A 20,361-nucleotide genomic window follows, 5' to 3' on the forward strand; every position below is an offset into this window, starting at 1 on the left:
GGAATGCATTAATTTCTTTTTCATACTCTTCTTGCATTTTAGGCAGGAAGAAACACCAATTAGCAACTTTTCTTCAGGTTTTATCTAACCAATTTGAGCTTACTGTTTAGAGTGGGATGGGAATAACTCAAGGAAGTGATGGGGAAAGAATGATACTTACTGATAAATTTAATTTGTTAGGAAAGGAGCTCAGGGAGAAAGTCCTTGTAGAGATAGTTTTGCAAGAGGAACAGTTCCAGGTGGGTCCTTTCTCTGCTCCTAGCGCTCTGGGGATCCATTTTCTTTTGTGTTTCCACGTGCATCTTCCTTCTGTGGTTCTCCAGTTTCACAGTGTTCTTAGCAGGCAGCATGGTGCCTTTTATCAGTGATCTGCAGCCCTGGCTGCTTCCTCAGGTGTGGTGCAGTAGCTCTTGTTATCCCCTGCACTGTGCTGGGCTGGCAGAGCTGTGAAATTGAGGGTTGGGGGCATTCCAGAGCTCCCTGTGTGCTGCTCACCCTGTTGCTGCTGCCCCAGGCAGAGAGAAGGAAGGGAGCTGAGTGTGTGGCTGGCTTGTGAGCTCTGTCTGTAGTGTCAGGTATTAAAATCTCCCTGGTGCTTCTCTCCTGTTTTATTTTATACTTACATTCTCACTGTGTGTCATCTAGAAATCAAAGCAGGAGTGTGCAGTTCAGCAGCAGCAGCAAAACTGTGCTTACTACTTATCTGCTGCTTTGCTCAAATTAAACATTTATGGGGCCAGAGACTCCTCACTGCTCCATCTCAAATCTTTCAGCCTCCTACACTATGATGATTTTTCTCTTTGCATTTTGACACAGCTCCTCTAAGAAATACAGTGAAATCAAATTATTCTCCACTGGCCTCTCTCCCCATCTTTCCTTTGTGTCCCCAGTTTGCTTTTTTCCCTTGACCATGACATATGGGGAGCAGCTGTTGGTAGACTCAGTGCTTTTATTGAAGTTGAGTTGAGGTTTCCCCCCAGTCTGATGGGGAGAGATGTGTTCTAAGGTGGTGGGATTGTGTAGGAGTTCCTCACTGCTGGAAGCAGGGAATAACCCAATGCTGCAGCACACTGCCTGCTATGCTCCAAGCTGTGTTGCTGGCTTGGTCTCCATGGAGAGCAGTGGGATGCTTCCCAAGGCCTGCATCTCATCTGCCCCTGCTTTGTGGCCTGGAGTGAAACCTGGGCAATAGTTCTGTTCTTTGGGCATGCTGGAGTGCAGATAACTTTCGCAAAAAAAGGGTTGTTCATGAGTCTTGCCAGAGACTTTTAGAGGACCTAGTGCTCAATTTTCCCTTCCAGAGCATGGTCTACTTCTTGGATTTAAGTTTTCTAGCTTAAAGCAGTGCTGCATGGATGCTGAAAGCCCACGCTCCTAAAATAGACTGAGTAGAACGAGCACTTTAGTGCTGACTCCTCTTCAGGAGAGGAGAGGGGAGGTAACAATGAGCAGATGGCAGGTATTAGTCACATCACCTGATGTATCTGAGCACCTCAGACCCCATGGCACAAAGGTGCTGGGGGAACCTAGAGGGAAGGAATCCTCCCAGCAAACCAGGCTGGCTGTTGGAGTTGCACAGGATACAGGCTGAGGGACCTGAGAAAATGAGGGGACTTGCAGCCAGATGCTAATCTGAGGAAAGTATGTTCACAGAGAGCCCTGGCCAGAGCCTGGGCCTGCATTTATCTGCCCAGTTTTCCAAGCTATTCCCTCATGTATTTGACAAGCCCTCAGAGCATCACTCCTTGGTCCTCCCATGCTTTGTATCTTCTGCACAAGGGGTAGAACAAAGGTCCAGGTACCTCAGAAATAACTGAATTCCCCCAATTTCAGGATCAACTGGAATGACATTATCCTAGCTTCTACTCTAATAAGTGCATTACAGAAGCTGCTTGATCTTTTCCTGTAGTATCTAAATTGCCAGTGTGCACCTGGCAGTTGAGCTGGGCTGGCCTAGCATCCTCTCCCTTCTCCAGGTTCTTGGTATCCATGTGTTGGCCCTGGCCCAGCTGGCAGTGGGCTCCTAGGAGAGCCAGGAGATGCTCCCTCCTGCTGATGTGCTGGGAACACAGAGTGGAAATGCAATGTAGAATCTGTGCAGTCCCTTATACAGCAGTGGCTTCTAGCAAACTTGACACCATGGAGCAAGTAGGGCACGGAGGTGCCTGCAGAGGCAGTGTGGAAGTGCTGCACTTCCAGTTGCTTGCTCTGGCTGCTCTGTTTGTTATAATCATTTACTGTGCTGTGGGCACAGTAGAGGGAAGGGAGGTCCAAAGTTGGGCTTTTTTGACTCCCCTGTGCAGAGATGGTCATCAGGAACCACAGCATTGATATGCTCTCCCTGAAGAATGGCTTTATTTTTAGTTTTTTACCCCATTTGTTTTGGGGTTTTATTGTTCTGAATTTTCAACAGCAGAGGCTGAATGTGTGGTCTCCTTTTTCTCGTCTTTTGTTTCAACTTCCTAAAGAGCTGCTCTGCTGGAGTTACTCCCATCATTTTTCACACTTGTGCTCAGCCCTCTGCAGAAGCCAAGCACCCTGTGGGCCTCTGAATTACAAATGCCATTTTGGTGGCACCTTGCATTCTTGGGCTTCAGCTTCTGCCAAGCACCTAATGAATGTAGGAAGGGAGTAAAACTTCTGCTGTGATACACAAAGGGTTAAACTAAGCTCTGTTTATTAGTGTTGATGCTTTAAATGGTGCCAGAGCAGTTGAAAATGGGCAGTGGACAGGGCAGCAGGCAGTAAACACCGTTAAATGACAATACTGTTCAATATTTGCTGTTAATTGAGAGAGGCAGCAGCTGCTGGTATGCAGCTTCAGCCAGGATGAATTAGTAATGAGTCTGTAACTGGGTGCTTTTTTTTTTCTGGTTTAAGGTTGCATCAGCCCTTTATAGTTCAGTAACATGATTGGGATAGAAATAAAAATCATAACATGCCCTAAATTGAAGATTTTGTTTTGTTTTTGTTTTCAAGTGAGTTGTCATGGAGCTTGGTGTCAGTGATAAATTTGGCAGCAGTATTTAAGGACCAAATTTAAAGATTTTGGTTAGCTTTTCCCACGTGGCAGCCAGTGGGAATGCAGCAGGCAAAGCAAGCTCCTCCTTTGAAAGAAAGCACTTTTCTTGGGTTCTCAGACATTTTTAGTTCAAACAGGAGTTTTGGTTCAAGTTTCTTTGCTGGCACTGCTGCAGGATGTGGGGTATGAGAGAGTTCTGTCCCTTGCTGCAGGAGGAGAGGGAGCTCTAATTCAACATTTCTTTTGTCCTTTCCTTGCACTTTTGCCATGGTGCGTGTTGAGCTTAACCTTTGAAAACTTGCTGATAAGCTGTTACCAGCCAACAGTTAAAACAAGAAACCTTTCCTCCTTGCTGGGTTGGGATAGGGACTTCCCAAGGCTTCAGAGCCATGGTGTGGAACAGGAACATCATTAATCCAGAGCAGCCAGGCTGGGGGCAAAGTTTTCTCTCTGAAGAAACCAGCCACAGCTGCTGCTTTCATGCTGTTTACGTAACCTGCCCTGTAAGTATTTATTTTGCACAAAACGCTTTATTTTGAGCTGTAGATGTTGTTGTGAAAGGTCAAAACTCTGTTCTAGTGGTTTTTAGCAGATCTGAAGTGGGGTACAGGAAATGAAATTCCAGCTCAGTGGAAAACAATGCCAACAGTCCTATTGATTTCAGCACAGCTCGGCTTTCATCCCAAGTAGAAGAATTTCGAAGCAAATAATGTTGTGTTTGTTCAGTTTGTTAAACAAAAATCCATCTGCAGGGGTTTGCACTTGAATCCAAATACTTGGAATTCTGCTGGTATTTTGGTAGGATGAGAATTACTAGATTGAAAGAATTCTTTGGGTCCACAGTGATTAAGTTAAAGAAGAAAAAGAAAATTCAATCAGCAAGTGTGTTTGTACCCCTGTTCCCAGCGGGGGTGATTTCTATTGCACACCTTTGGCTTTTGGGTCTCTCCTGTTCACCTTGGCAGTTTTTACACTGTCAGTGCTTTTATGCATCCTTAAGAGCTTGAAGCTGCCACACACCATGCTGGCTTCTGGACTGGATTATAGAGGCATGAAATCTTTCAGGTTGGTTGTGGGAAGCAAGTGCTAAAAGCCAGTCCAAGGCTATAAAATGTGGTGGTAAATGGAACTGCAGGAAGAGCTGAACTTGTCTGGTGCTGAAAATCCTCCAGACCCACAAGTCCCTTCCCATTTAGGCACTGACCATTCCCACCTTGGCTGCCAGTGATAAATGGTGGTTTCAAACCTGTCCTTAAAACCTGTAATTTTTTTTTAAATGTGAAATGCAGTAATTTATTCCAGTGGTATTTGGCCAACTTTGGGCATCTGGTGTCTCATGTTTTTTATGAACATCTCTCCAATTTTCTCTGCTGTCTCCTATACATGTATATGATTTGTGTTTACAAGGATAAGGTATCCAATGCATTTTTTCCTATTTTGTGTGATTTTGATTCTTTCAATCTTATTATTGTTTAATCTGTAGTATTGCTTACAATATTTGTTTTCTTAAGCAAAAAAATAAACCTTGTACTTACATGTATCATTTCCTGTCTTAAAATAGTGGGGAATATTATAATTACTGTCTTTTGAGCCTTTTTTCATTGATTTAGTAGAACCATGTAATTTTATTGTGAACAAAGGCAAATGTTTACATTTTTAATACGTAAAGTATAAACTCTAAAGTTTGTCTAATAAAACTGTTAAGATACATGTATGTTTACTCTAGAGTTTATTTTGAAATTGTTCTGTAATTAAAATAGTTAATACAGGCCTGGTATGAGGCACAGAGGCTGCAAATTGGTATTTTCCTGTGCAAGAATATTGTTATATCATCATCCTCCTGTGAATGTAGCCTGACCCAGACCTCACAAGCTTTTGCTTGTGGGAAATGTGGAATTACCTGTCCTGTTTTTGTGGCAAACCAGCAAAGATAAGGAGATCTATAAAATGAAATGACAGTGGTGACCAAACTTAGTATTTTTCTCAAATACAATTGGCCCCTGCTCCTACCTCAGCAAAAAATTAGGAATGTGCTGAACCTTCCAAACATTGGGAGTGGCCTTGAGAGCAGCTGAATTATGGTGCAGAACTTGAGGCCGGTGGTGCCACATGGATTTTTTTTTTTTTTTTTTTGTCTAAAGTCTTTTAATTCTGCCAGGAGCCTGTGCTGGCATTTCTAACCCTCTTCCTCAGTGTTGTAGTAGCTTGGTTGTGTCTGAAGCATGCTGAAGCATATGAGGAAAACCATATGTGTAGGTAGAGAGGAGCTCTTTCTTCCCAAAGAAGAGCTAGGTAGTTTCGTGTATGCATTAAAGTTCTGTAATTTCAAGGCTGTTGATTTATCTTGAATTTTACGTAGAGCTGGGCTAAGTCTTGCAGCCTGTTAAATTTGGGGGGGAGGGGGGTGGGGGGTGGAAAAAGTGCAGTAGGCTCAGGACTGGGAGTCTCAGTAGTTGTTGTCTCTCTCCTTGCATGGTTCTGGTAGTAACATGAATAATGATATTTTGAGTTGTATGTACGTAGGAGGTCTGAAGTAAGTTATGCTTTTCCTAAAATTTGCTTAAAATTAGGAAAACAAATAGCTTGGAGTTTGAGGATAAAATTATGTGTAAAATATCATTAATAGATTAACTTGATGTATGTTATTTTACAGGCTAATCCAATCCTGATGTAATTTTGTAATGTGGAAAGCTCTGAGCTCTTTTACTGGAGCTGCTTGCTTAATTTAGATTAAAATTGTACCATAAAAGGATTATGGAGTGTGTGCCTGTGCTAAGAAAGGATGTACTAAATATGCTGAGGTATTTTTCTACTCCCAGCTCCTTTTTGAAAGTGCATACTTAATTCTGGATGTTCTCTGCTGCCTTTGAATGTGCCACGTAACATCACGATGTGCTGCGGGGATGTGTTGGCTTGATCTTGGGAGTTTTTCTCCCATGTACTTCAGCAGGATTCTGAGCTTCCTTGTTCTTTCCAGAGAGAAGAATTCGGTGCTGGACTTTCCTAAACACTCCCCATGGTGCAGCTTCCAAGGACAGCTTGATTTCTGTGACTTGAAGAGGAGGCACATGTGCAGTGAGCCAAGAGGACATGGGCTTCCAGTGCATCTGGAACAATGATCAGGTACCAGCAGTTGGTGATGTTCAAATGGTAGTAACTAGTCAGAAGCTCAAAGAGATATCAAGTGATAATGTGCTCACTCCTGCAGTTGCCCTTAAATTCTGAATGCACTTGCCTTTCTAAGGATGAGCTGAGTTCACCTTCTTGTTTTATGTTGTGTCCAAAGCCATTTTCCTGCTTAACCTGCAGAGACCTGATGGGATCCAGCTCCCGTGGGAGTAGCAGGAAGGGATGTGTCAAAGGGGTGGGTGCATAGATGGAAGTGAAGTTAGTGTTTACATTTTTCCAATATAACTTGGGAGTCTGAAAGCATTTGAATCTATTAATTCAGATGTATTGATTTTGTGAGGGGACAGCTTTAGCATATTATTTTCCATTCTTATGAGTACTTTTACATGGTATTTCCCTGGTGATTGGCTGGAGAATGCAGATTCTCGGAGGAATCCAGGCTGTCATAGCTGGAATAGAGACACCAGCAAAGTTCCAGAAAAGCAGAAATTCATGGTTTGTTTTGGATATTGCCATTCCTAGGAATATATGATCTGTCAATTCTGTGTCATATATGCAATTTTTTAGTTTAACTACATCTATTTTATGTATTAAAAATTAAGTAGTAAAACTTGTATGTTAGCAAACCACATATATCTGTCTGCATGAAGATCTGAAAAGGAGCTAATTCTACAAAAACTCTGCAAGCTTTGGAGAATTAAGTTTAGAAGAAAATGTAAAAAATAGTTGCTTGTTTCTTTGTAGATGCTGCTTGAAAAATCATTTTTTTCTTGTCTATAAAATTATTTAGAGTTTTCTTCAGTTAGTGGCTGGGTATCTGTGTAGTGCAAGAAAAAGTAGTTGTTTCACTGGAGGAGACTGAAAATGGGTTTGTTCTACACATCTTTACGTTTGTGTGATCTTTGTTGTACAGAGATGCTTCATGCAGAGAAAGCTACAGATAAATAATTTTAGGATGTGCCTGAGCCACCTCTGAGTGGGATTGCAGGAAGATGTGAGATGGAGCTACATTTTGGGATTTGTTTCTTAATATAAAAGCTGTCAATTTTTACCCATTCTGTGAGGAGTGGTGGGTGCTGTAGAGGCAGAGCATCCATATATTTAGATTCTGGCTGTCTCTTGTTACGAGCTATAATTAAGGTGAAGTATTTTGCTGGAGAATTGAATTCTCCCTTGATTTGAACCTGGTTCCATCTCTGTGAAAGCAATTAGTTGCTTGAACCACCCTGTCCTTGCTTCATCAGTGACAATTCATCAGTTGCTTCATCGACATCGTTGCTTCTAATTTATCTGATTCTTTGTGGTTAATAGGCAAGGCACTCGATATGGGAGTGCTCTGTATGGTGGTGCTGAGTAGAGGAGGCTTGAGGATAGAAGGTCTGGCCCTAAGGGGGACTGTGACATTTATAGAGGACTGGAGGTTATAAAACACTCTGTGAAGCTCTGGAGGGTCCCAGGGTTAATGCTTCAGCTGATGTGCTTTTGAACATGGCTCTCAGTCAGCCTCTCTTATCCATCACTTGAATTTACTGATGTGGTGCTGGTTTTTTCCAGGAAAAATGGGCAAATACAAAGCTGTGTAATACAAAGCTGGTGGTTTGAGCTGGAGTATTAGGACTATGGCAAAGTTTGCTGTGGCCCTGGGGTGAAATCCATTGAACTTTTGCTTGTCCCTTAAGATCAGTTCTGTGATTTAATTCAGAAAGTATTTGGGGTGCTGTGCAGTGACCCTTTTTGGGGTGCTTTCTCCATCATACTGCAGTGTCCAACATTGTGCTTAAAAACAAGGATCAAACCCCACTACTGACAAGTTCAGTGTTCTAAACTCCAATATTCTGCTATTTAAAGTGCTGTCACAGCTCCTGAACTGAGTAATTCTGCAGTGTGATACCTCACGCAGATCAAGAGGACTCTTCTGGTCTGCAGTGAGCACTGGGGGGAAAAAGCCTCTTGGGAGGGAGGAAAAAAAAAAAGCAAAACCTACTGAAAGCTTCATGAGTGACATGGGTCTGGGAGGAAGATGCTGAGCAGGTTTTGTTTGCCTTGGGAATATTTACATAGAGCTGATCCACTCTTCTTGAAGGAACTTTATCACAGTACTACAGAGAAAACTGTTGGTACTAAATATAGAGCCTTATTCTGGCAGTCTCATGACTTAAGTTCTGCTATCTTAGTGGGCTTTCAGCAGTTTTTGTAGGTTTGTTGGTAGAAAATCTGAATATTACTCCTCGAAGGGGTTGTGTAAAAGTAGCAAGGACAGAAAGATTTAATTTGGTGAGACCTTGCACTGCAAAAGATCAGAGGAATTTTTCAGCTTCTGCTGTTGCTGTAAAGCTTTCAGTGCCTCAGTATCTTCAGAGAAGATCCCTCAGAGGTTCCAATAGTTCATCTTGATCTTTTGCATCAAAGCTATATCACTACTGCTTTTGTGAAATGATTTTTGTTTCCTTCCTAATAGAGGAAACAACTTAAGTTCCTTAGGCTGGAGCTTCACTGTTTACCATTTAGAAAAGCTCTTCTCACAGCCTAAGTAATTTTTTCTTCTTGCACTTCGAGTCCATTGCTTTTCTTGGTCACTGTAGATGTGGAGCAGGACTTCCCTCTTTCTTTGAAGAAACCATTTGTGTATTTGGTAGAAACATATCATATCTCATTCTTAGCTTCTCATTTCACTCTGTCCAGACTGAGCCACCTCACTGAGTTACCTCCCCATCCCTCAGAGCTCACCTGGTGACCTGTCTGCCTTTGCTTGTCATTCTGGGGTGGTTGCTCACATTCCCAGCAAGCCTTTCCCAAAAGGGGACTTTCCCCAAGGCTTCATCAAAACTGAGGATCAGGAATTTGTATTCCTGTCAATGGATAGAAGTTGTCTTGTTTGTGACAACTGGATATTTATAATTTGTGCTCAGTCTCTGATCCTCTCCATCCCCAATCCTTATCTACAGTGCAGCTGTTCAGCAGTTGTTTCTATATTTATGCAGGTGATTTTTTTTCCTCTGAACAACACTTGACCTTGGGGAATTGGACTGCATTTTTAATCACTTCTTCAGTTTCATTAATTCCTCCCTGCAATAGCTTCCCACTTATGCATGTCTTTTTGTGGCAATAACATAAATTATAGGACTTTTCTTTCCACATGACACTAATACTGAGGCTTCATTGTCAGCTCTCATTGCTTTTTGCAGGTTCCTTACCTGCCAGAGGAAAAGTGACAGTGGCTCAGCTGACTTTACAAGTGTCCCTTCTAACTGCTATTGATGGATACTTATTTTTAAAATTCTTTTCTTCAGTATTTCTCACTGCTGGGAGCCCTATTAGAGTTAATTATTATTATGGAAGACTTGATTTCAGCCTGTTCTCTGGGAGGAGTGTTATTTTGTGCCTGTTTCCCTGAATAAATAGATCTGGTTTTCTCTCATGGCTTCTGCTCAGCTGGCCACCACCACTGTCAGTCTGGAGAGGCTGTTGCTCACTTGCTGCATTAGCTGCCCTTTCAGCAGCTGTAATGTCTCTTATCTAGCACCATTTTCCTTCCTGATGGAATTCCAGAGCTTCTCTTTATGTCCCAGCAGCTGGGCTGCCATTCTCCAGAAGAAGGTAGTCTGCAAATGTAGTTTTTTGAACTTTTCCAGCCTCATCAGTGCATGTTCTTAACATTATGGTGTTATGTCTCCTCCTAAAACTGTCCAGACTGGAACTGCAAAGGCAGGACTCACCTGGAGAAAGGAGGGGAAGCCACTCAGGAACTCCTTAAAAAAGGAATCCTTACTAACCCCATGCCTAAACATGTAGTGCTTTTTGCCTTGTCATTGTCTTTTAGTGCCTTTAGTGTCTTTATTTTACTTGACTCTTAGTTCCTGGAGTGTTGCTGAAGGCAATACAAGGTTAGAGGAAGTCCTTGTTGTTATGTGCTCCTACCCATCATGAGCACACTCAAAACCACACCAGGCAACAGTGTGGAAGGTGGCTTTGTGTAAATAACCTCACTCTGGGGTAGCAGCAGTTGTAGTACTTGGATTTGGAGACTGTACAGTGGTGGTACAAGTGTCTCTGAGTTTTCTTGAGTAGCTTTTAGGGATACACTTATGAGAAGGGGAGCTTTCCCTTGGGGTATTGCAGATCTGTGAGTCTGTGCTGGTTGCCAGCTCCCTGCCTTCGTGTTGAAGCAGACTCAGAGATCTCTTGGTGGCTCACTGAAGCTGCTGTTCAGAGAGCAGAGGCACATCTCAAGTTTCTGATCTGAGAGGCTCTGAGCCATGTTCTGGGCACAGCCCTTTTGCCTGTGGAGGAGCAATTGGGCACCAAAACCTACCCCCAGCTTGGTTTTACCCCTTAATTTGTGTGGGACTCCTCTCTCAGGGATGGGCTCTGGGCTGTGGTGACTCAGGAATGGGGTCTGAAGTCACCAGGGCTGTCCTGTTGTAAAAAGCCTCCCTTTCCAAACGGGGCTCCTGACTGGAATTGCTGCTCACCTTTCTCTGGACATTGCACATGTCCCACTTTGGAGCTTTTTCTATTTTCCTCTGGTCAAGCTTCTCAGGTCTCAGTGCTGGTCTTGTCAAATTACAGTTTTGTTCTCCTGCCTCTGCAGGGAGGACTTCCCAAAGTCCCAGGTCTGGGCACATTCAGGATAAAATCCTATATGATAAATGCATACATTTCATTTCTGGTCTCAGTAAAGTGCCATTGAGACAATTGATTTAAAATTGTGTTGTATTTGCCCTGTTGAGTGCGTAAGAGAGATGCAAAATTACAAAAAAAAGGAAAAATAATAGAATAAATTGGCCTGTACTACTGTGTTACATGTTCAATTTTTCAAAATTTTCACAATATTCCAGTTTACTGTAACTGATAATTCTGGAATGTGTGGTGCATCAGATAGGGTCTAGTCTGTAAACAGCAAGTTTGGAAGGATGTGAAATAGAAGCTTTGCTCCTTACAAAAGAGGAAGGTGAACTGCATCAGGTCAGGTCTGGACATAATGACAGCAAGAATCTGATTCTGTGATTCTGATTCCTTCCTTATGGACACTCACAGGAGGGATGTGTGTCTAGGGTTGGGAAGAGTGGATTCAAGGTTTCACAGGTGTTTAGGACTTGTCAATGAAATGCCACCTTATCTATGCAAATATTCACCCAAACGTTCGCCTGGTAGAGACTCATTTGCTGTCTCCATTCACTTCTTTACTCATCCAGGTAGGAACTTTTCACAGAGCAGTCCTTCCTGTACCTCCAAGTGTGTGCTGAGTAGGTTTATTAACAGCCTAAGTGCTGCATAATTGTGAAATTAACCTTTGAGTCACTCCCATCTCTTTTCTAATTTTCTGGTGCTGTCAGAGGAATATGCCACGGGAAACACTGAGTGTTTGCTTTGGGTTTGTGCTTTCCTGTGTGGCTGTTATGGGCTACTGGCAAAAGCAGGATCCTGGGATAACTCAGCCTTTGGTCCAGGGCAGCAGAACCATCCTTCCTTTTCAAAGGTTGGCTTAGGATTTCTTCCCAAGTTGCCAAGGCCTACAAAAAACAACGTATGCTATTTTTGAGTATTGGCATAATATTGGTATTTCAGTCTTCTGCAATTTTAGTTGTTCACCAATTTATTAAAATTGAAGGTCACGGGATTGGAGAACTTGTTAAATGATTATTTCAGGACTGGGCTCAAATCAATAGGATGTGCCAGCTAGAAATGTTATGCCTAGCAGATGCTGTATAACATTCCTATTAGTTATTAATTGGCTTGGAAATACTTAATTATCTTGTATTTTTCAAATATGGTGAATTAGTTTTTAGAAATACTTTTAGCTTTCTTTTTGCACCCATTGCAATCAGTTTGGCCTGTTATTTCTCCTGCTGGTCCAGTTACTTGGTTGCCCATAATTCCTTTCAGAAATCCTGTTGCCTGTCAACTTTTCACTGGCACTCTTGTGGTCCCTTAAGAACTTTGGATTTTTAGTATCTTATACCCTTGTTGTATATAGTACATTTTTTCCTCTGTTTTCATATTCATTCTGAGCCAAATTATATTTGGCATCTGATACTAGAGTTCCCTGCTTTAACCAGTGATTTTGTCTGAGCAAGAGGGAGGAGAATAATTTCTCTTTCTTAGTATTGATCAACTTAGTTACTGATCAAAGGATCTGTGTAATGTGTACTATGAAAATACTTACCTGGTTGCAACACAACATAATTGTGTAGCAGCTGTCAATTTTAGGGCAATGTGGGTTGGCTTTTTGTTTCACAGTGATTTAAGGTATTACCTTGCATTACATTCAGGACCTTTGTGTTTAAAAATTTTAACCTGAACTGTTGAGGCATAGATGAAATCAAGTGTTAGGATACTGAACCAAGCCACCATGGACAAAAAAAATATGAAATTCTATGCACAAGCTCTTTTCTTCTCCTGGAGTCCTCCTGAGGTTTTGTTTCCACTTATTTTCTCTGCTGCATTTTTTTTTTTTTAATAATTGTCACTGCAATTAACCCTTGGAAACCTCTGAAAATTATTTCCTTTTATTTTTATTCTGACTTTTCTTATTCTATAGCAATATTTCTCCTTTTCTCCCACTTCTTGCATGTGCTACTGTACTCCCCCTTCTAGTTCCTGAATTGATCCCTTTAGGGTAAGAAAGTAAATTAACGTTTTTGTCTGTTTTGGAAATGCCAGGGAAATCTGGAAGCTGTCTCCATCTCTTGGTACTGGAAAGCTGAGTGCTGTGCTCTGGAGGGCAAGGCAGGGAGTCAAAGCAGGTGCAGCTGGGATTTGAAATGGGGGCACAGAGTGATCCCTTTGGAGAAGAGATGTCTCTCTCTATCCCTCCACTGCAGCTTCCCCTTGGGTACAGGAGTGCTCAGGCTGCAGCAGTGGTGCTGTCTGGGCAGAAATCTTGTGCTTTGGTGACTTTTAGCTCTTAAAGAAGAGATATTTCTAAAGCAAAATTAAATTTGTGGTTTCTTTGATCTTGAAAGTAGGTAATAAGAAATTTGCATTCCTTTTCATTTTCCTTGGCCAGATTTATAAATCTCAATTCAGAAACCACAGTCCAAAATCCAAGCCCTCCTCCTCCCTCTGCAGAAGCTGGTATCAGTGGTGCTGTTCACATGAGATCAAGTAGGCACAAAATCCTTGTTTTTTCATCCCAGATCTGTGTTGTTGTTACATCCAGTCCTGGTTTATTTTGGGATGTTACCCAGTTTCCATAAGGAAAGGTAGGATTGTCTCAGACATTCTTTTCAGATGTCCCCACCAGAGTAAGTTTTGGGACACCCTGTTTTGGCATAATTGCTTCCTACTGGCCAGGAAAAAGTGTGGTGAAAATATGGAAATTCTGTCTCTTAATAATTTTGAGGCTGTGAATTGTTCAGAAGGAGTTTGAGGCCTAATTGATGAATTCTGGTCAACCCTGAGATGGTGTAACTGCAGAGCTTGCAGCCCTTCAAACTCTGACCTTCATTCTTGCTCATCTCTCCACTCCTTCCCTTATGTCTCAAAGGTACAAAAAGAAGGCAGAACTTGTGCCCCTTCCCTGTTCATAACCAGGTGATGCACAGCTGCCCTTGCAGGTGGTTACCAGGACTCTGCCAAAGATTTGGGTGTCCTTGTCTCTGGTCTGCACAGTGAAATGCATTCCACTGGCTTGGGATTGGCACTGGGGTGGAAATGGCAGTGGGTGATGTGCCCACCGTGCCCTACATAGCCCGAGTGAAACTCTGCCTGCTCTGATCTTTGTTCCCGGACCTCACTGGGGTTGAGAGCTTGTCCTCCCTCTGCCGGGAATGTTTGACTGGAGCCGAATGTGGGATTCTGTTAACGCTCCTATTTTTATTTTGCTGGTACTTTTGCATCGCTAATCAAACACAAGCCTCCTATTGTTCTCCCCGCTTCTTCCTCCCGGTCCATGTTTATATTAAGTTATTTTAATAAGAATACGCGGGGTTTGTAATCCCGTAAGAAGCGGGGGCGGCGATGAACTCCTTTTCCGATTGCCGAACGCGTTCGGTTCCCGCGGCAGATGGCTGTTATTTGATCCGCCGCTGTTCGGGAGCGGCGGGCACCGGGGCCGCGGAGATGCCCGGGCCCGGCGCCGCTGCTCGGGGGGCTCGGGCCGCCGGTGCCCGGAGCGGGCGGGGACTGCCGGCCGCGCTGCCGGTGCGCAGCCCCCGCCGGGCTCCATCCAGCCCCATTTCCATCCATTCATGAATCCGTGACGTCAGCACGCTCGGTGCTTCTTTGCAGCAGGCTGCAGGATTGTGTGGGTGGAATTTCCTTTTATTTTGCAACACTTCCTTTTTTTTTTTTTTTTCTTTTTTTTTTCTTTTCTTTCTTTTTTTTTTTTTTTTTTTTGCCTTCCATCTTTTTAAAAGAAGAAAATGGAGCATCACATAGGAAATCTTCATCCTTGTGAGTATTTGGGGGGAAGTGTGTTTCTGTGAGGGGTGTGTGTGTGTGTGGTGTTTCATGGTCAGCATTCCCCTCTCGCCATTTATTTCGGAAGGACAGATGGATGTTGCATTTGTGATGGGAAAGGGCTGAAAAAATGATGCTGAGAAAGGGAAGAGGAAACGTGAAACCTTAATTTATCCATCACTGCATATGAATGTGAGAGCTGGCCTGGCCTTTGCCTGTCGGTGTGCTGGACATTTTTCACTTGCAATTTTGCACGTTATCTTCTTGTGCCCCCCTTTTAAAGGGGAAGGGAATGGCAATGGAGAATGGATATAAATGGAATATACAGGCAATGACTTAAGAATTACTAGATAGTATAAAGAGGCAGAATTGTAATTTTTTCCTTTTTTGGGGAATTGTAATTTTTTTTCTCCTTGTGGGCTAATCAAACAATTCCTCTTGTGTGTTACAGTGTTAAATAATTTAATTTTATTTCTGAGATGAAGGAGGTGTGTTTTTCTTTCAGTCAGCCGGGTAGGAATTTGCTCCCGTATTATTGAAAATAGCAGTTTGAGCTGTCTCTGATGTGCTGAACACAATTTTCACCCCTCATTTTCCTAATAAACGAGGGAGCTGGGAGTACCTTTGCAGTTAACGATACTGTTCACTGGGGCAAGATTTGTCATATTCCTGCTCACCTGAATGGGCATGATGTCATGTTTTCTCCCAATGAAAAGAAGAACTCCTCTTTATTTTTGTTTTGGGGGGTGGTTTAGGTGCTGCAGTAGCTTAATCATATCAAACCACATGTCTCCCTTAAGTAAATGAAAAATGGGATATTTTAAGTAGATCTGGAGAAAGATGACATCAGGCCCATGTGTTTGGATATACTGATTTTAGCAGTAGGCAATCTGTTCAGTAGAAGAAGATGAAGGAATGTATTTGGATCAATAATTTTGAGAGAGAAAACATGAAAATGTTTGAAAGGAGAGAGATGCAGTCAGTCTGGCTGGAAATGTGGGCACTTTCCACAGTACCTGCTGTGTGGGTAGCCACAGACACCTTGGGATACCCTACAATAGGGAGGGTAGAGTTGTCATGGGTTTAAAAGTTTTTGTCACTATCCTTTTTGTTGTGCTCGTGAATGAATGTATACGGGTTTTGTTTCTAGAGAGAGGCAGCCTTTTGAACTCTATCTGTGACAGCCTTCCGCTGAGAAACACAAATAAATCCAGATTTTGATGTAGTGGGGGTTTTGTTTGTTTGTTTGTTTGTTTTGCTCTAACACCAGTTTTGTTTTCTGTCTTTGGGGCCTCCAGTCTGAGTCTTTGATCTGGAACCATCCTGTCATTCAGATTTGTCTTTGTCCCCTGCTGCCCGATAGTTAAATTTATAGCTGGCATTCATTTTGACCCTTGTGCCTGGAATTAGCAAGTAACTTCTAGCACAGAATAAATGGTAGGGACTCCCACTGTTCCCCAGCTAGAGGTGAACTTGGGTTTAATCATGTTTGGGGGGCTTTTTGGTTGCATTTTCAACCTCCCATTTCCATCTCCTATTGTAAAGACTAGGTAAGTTGCTTATCTCCAGTGGATCAGGAAATTGAGTAATGGTTTATTTGAAAATCTCTCCCTAGCTAAGACCTTTCACAATTAGGAGTTATTTAAACATGGGTCTGCTCTAAGCAGTGGCAGGATAAGAAAACTTTTAAGTATTCCCTCTTTTCTCAGGACTTTTTTTATAGCAAATGTGAGATGGCTGATTAGGCTTGAGTTGTTCCTGCCTGGTGCCTGTTCCAGGCTGTCTGTAGTTGAGATGTGGGGAGTGGATTTTCAAGAGTTGGGCTTCTCAAGATGGCAGAGTTATAAAATAAAACTTTTAAAAAATATAAAATTAGAATAAATCTGGCATGGCTTGTGTGAACAGATTTTAAATCAGTGTTGGCTGCCCTTCAGCTCTGGTCCTTGGGGCCAGGGCAGGCAGGGGAAGGTGCATTGAGCCTTTTAGCCAAGCTCTGACATGAGATGTCAGTGGAGGAAGGCAGCAGGAGGTTCACTGCTTGTACAACTTCCAGTGAGTTCTCAGCCATAACTGGATCCAAATGAGTCAACTGAGGCAAGTGTTACCTCTGAAGCTCTCAGGAGTTTGGCACTTCACCAAGCTCTGTCCAGCTTATGGGACTTTGTCTTTATCCCTCCTTGGCAAAAATACATCCCGTGCAGAGGCTTTTGTAGGCTCCTGTTTTGTCATTGCAGCAAATCAGTCTCATCTCCTGGGTAGTGTGGGGATAAATATTTCACCCAAAACAGACTACTTAGGGCTGAATACCAAGCTGGCAGCTGTGGCTGGGCCAGGAGCAGCAGCTCTGTGTGTAGTCACTCCCACACCCCTATAAAATACTCAGTGTGCTTTGACCTTTGTGCTCTCTCCCTGCTACAACTTCAGCTGAGAAGTTGGTGGTTGGAGGGGGTTCAAAGGCTTTGGCAACAGCTGGGTGTAGGCCAGGAGGAAGAGCAGATTTGTCTGTGTAAAGTCTGTGATTTATAACCCTCTGGTGAAGTTGTGATTGTTGGTGCTGTTCCCTCTGGTAACATAGCACTGAGGTGCTGGGAGGGAAGGAAGGAGAAAGTCCTGGCAGGGGTGAGAGGCTGGGCTTTTTCCAGCATGGTGGGCTGGAGGAATGGAGCTCTCTGTGCAGACATTCTACTCATTCCAGGGAGGCTTGTCCTGTCCCCCATCTCTGTTACCTTCTGGAGGACGCTCAGATCAGTAATGTGGCTGTACAGCTCTGATTCTCCTGCTGAAACACGGGAAGTTCAGCCTCACCATCCTTCTGGACCTCAGGAGATCCTCAGGTGTTGAGCCATCAGCTGCAGCCCAAGAGTGGTCCAGTTGGGGTGTGCTGAGTGCTGGTCTCTGCAGGCCTGGGTGGCAGGAGCTGTGCCAGGCCTCAGGAGCACCCCCAGGTCTGTGTTGTTTGTGTGTTACTGGCACGTAGAGCTGTAGTGGAGCAGGCTCACACCTCTAACCCTGCGCTGTCACTAATACAGGCTTACGAGAGGCTCCTGAGCAGGGCATTGTGCTGCCTCTGTCGAGGAGTAATCCTCTTTGCTGTGTATGGTGCTTGCTAAATACAACTTAGTACTGCTGTCATTTCCCTTCCCAGATCTGCCAGTTGGATTTTGAGTGTCCTTCCCCTTCCCAGCAGGTGCACCCAGGCATGGACCTGGTGTGGGGTGATGGGGGCCAGAGCACTGCACCTGCCCCAGGAATTGTTGTACTTATATGGAGAGCTGTTGAGTTTAGTACTGGTGTGAAGCACATAAGAGCTTAGTACTGAGAAGTTTGTGTGAGTAGCATTTACATGTCGAATGTGCTTTGCAAATGTTGAATAATTCATATCTACTATAAAAATAAAAACAAGCGTGGGAGTGAGCGAGTTTACCTGAGACCAGTCTGACACCTCACGTGAATTAAAGTGAGACTTTGATTCATTCACTGGATTCCTGAAAGCAGCACTGTGATATTGATCTTCATCCTCAAAGATCTGTCAGACATTAATTAATTTTAATGCTACTCTTTGGAGGAAAATAGGGTGTTTCAGTTCTGTAAGGGGGGGAAATTCCAAGATTCTGTTTGTTGGTAGGACTGGAACATTTAGTGCCTTCATATGGAAATGTGGGGCTGTAAGGCCTCTGTGAACTAAACTGGAAATTTTACTGGTGTTTGTTGCTGTAAAATAGTTCAGTTTGAATCCTTAAATCTGTTGTTGTTGTATAGTAATAGTAATATAATAACATATAGTAATGATATAGTAATATGACAACATATAGTAATTATATAGTAATATGATAACATATGGATCGATAATAGCATAGGGATTGTCAATGAGGTAAAAGTACAGAACTAGGAAGGATGAAGAGAAAAGAACAGAGCCTGAAGCCTGTGATTGGATTTGAAAAGTTATTTCCTGCTATGGAGACAGCTAGAAAGGTGAAAGAGAAGAGTGTAACTTAAGGCCATTTCTACATTTTAGTTCGAGACAGATTTCAGTAGTAGTTCTGTAGTATAAAAGGTTGATCAGCATTTATTCTGTCTTTATCCCAGCTGAATGTATTCCAGTGTATTGATGGGCCTGTGGTGGAGGGTGTCAGTGGTGAGATGGAGTGTGGGGCTGCTGGTGTTCCCTGTGTGCACATAGCTCACAACATGCAGCAGCCACAGGGAGGGGAACGAAGAGCAAATGGGTGACTTAGTTACACTGATTTTTTGTGAGGTAACTGCATGGTCCTTAGTTTGTTCCCCTGCTCTCCAGGGGCAGGTGGCTGTGGGTTCCCCTTTCTCCCCAAGCACCTGGGCTCAGAGCAGGGCTGCTCTCCAGCAGGAACGGGCAGTCCCTGGTCCCTGCAGCCAATACGAGAGTCATTATGCAACACCACTTATTTCCTATGGCATCAGATTATGCAATTTCTGAGCAGAAGAATGCAAAGCCCTGGAAGAACACAGTAGCATTTGAGCAGATCCAAAAATACCTTCTGCAGGGTAGAGGCAGCGTTTCTGTGTGTAGTGCTGAAAATACGCCCTTACGTAAGGTGCTTATTTCCCAGCCCCTGCTGGCAGGGCTGCCAGGTGGAGCAGGATGTGCTCTCCCTGCCACTGGAGAGGTCTCCCTGCACTCACAGGAGGCTGGATGGCTCTTGTGTGTCTCTTCCTCAACAAGATGAATTTTTATTGCCTTTTTTTTTATTATTCCTTGTGAAAAAATAAAAGAAGTGGTTGCTTGATTTCTCTTTCCAAATCAAGCACTGCTTCACCACCCCCCACAAATTTGTGACCTTATGCTGAAGGAGGTTCTAGTGAAACATTTGTCACATGGTGCTGGAGGTAGAAATTAATTTCTATGCTGAGAGCCAGGGCAGATGCACACATTGCATGTGGGGATAAGAGTCACCAGTTCTTTTAAGGTGAAGTCTGCCTTGGAAATCTATTAAATATCTTTGTAGGAGACAGGAGCATGGTAGAAAGGAGGATCTGGTTGATACAATCTGTTGGGATTTTGGCAGGAATACTTACCAGAGGCTCTTAAAGAGGCTAAACAGCTCTTAAATAACTGAGACACCAGGCTGGCAGACAGATTACTGGTTAAATGATATGGACTAAGAGTAAGGATAAAAGGATAGTAATGTTGAAACATTTTTCTCTGCTTTGGAGATGGCCCTTCCCACCTTTTCTTCCCTTATACAGATATTTTAGGAATATTCTGTTTAGGCTGTGAGACTTCACAGGGAAGGTGTGAGGGTAATAACTATGGAGGCCACCTGCAGGGAGTAGTGGAAGGCTCCAGTGAACTTGGGTGATAAAATACCAGTTCAATTTAGTGTTGATTAAGCACAATTCAGTCTTAACATCAGTCTTAACAGTCAGAATTAGGCTCTGACATAGCTTTTTCTACTCAATAATGGGATCTTATGTAGTAAGAGACTCATGGAAGTTAGCTCAGCATCCTGGGGAGCCAAAATGATGATTGTGCCTTTGTGCATTTCTGTGGCATTCTGTCCTTTTTGGGAATCCTGGTGGTCGTCTGACTTCCTCAGCTACCCAGAGAAGCTGCCCCATTCCTGGAAATGTTCAAGGCCAGGTTGGGGGGGGGGGGGCTTGGAACAACCTGGCTTAGTGGAAGGTGTCCCTGCCCATGAATTTTAAGGTTTAATAGCTTTATTCAACCCAAACTATTCTGTGATTTGACATTCTGTAACTTAAGGTGATACAGGAGAAATGGGAAAGAGGTGATCAAAGACTCAGAGCATGTTTCATATGGAGAGTGAGAA

At 43.2% G+C, this 20,361-nt stretch overlaps 1 protein-coding gene across 3 annotated transcripts in view; it reads left to right on the top strand.

Moving 5' to 3' along the window:
* The window catches only part of MAP3K13 (mitogen-activated protein kinase kinase kinase 13), a 71,734-nt gene that overhangs the window by 20,154 nt on the left and 31,219 nt on the right, over positions 1-20,361 (top strand). For all 3 annotated transcript variants that reach the window (XM_030226915.2, XM_050977913.1, XM_050977914.1), the window contains exon 3: positions 6,000-6,145. The gene's annotated coding sequence lies outside the window, so the exon portion shown is untranslated. The remainder of the gene's footprint in view (positions 1-5,999; positions 6,146-20,361) is intronic.

This window comes from Serinus canaria, chromosome 9 (assembly GCF_022539315.1).
Source record: "Serinus canaria isolate serCan28SL12 chromosome 9, serCan2020, whole genome shotgun sequence".
Taxonomy (NCBI): domain Eukaryota; kingdom Metazoa; phylum Chordata; class Aves; order Passeriformes; family Fringillidae; genus Serinus; species Serinus canaria.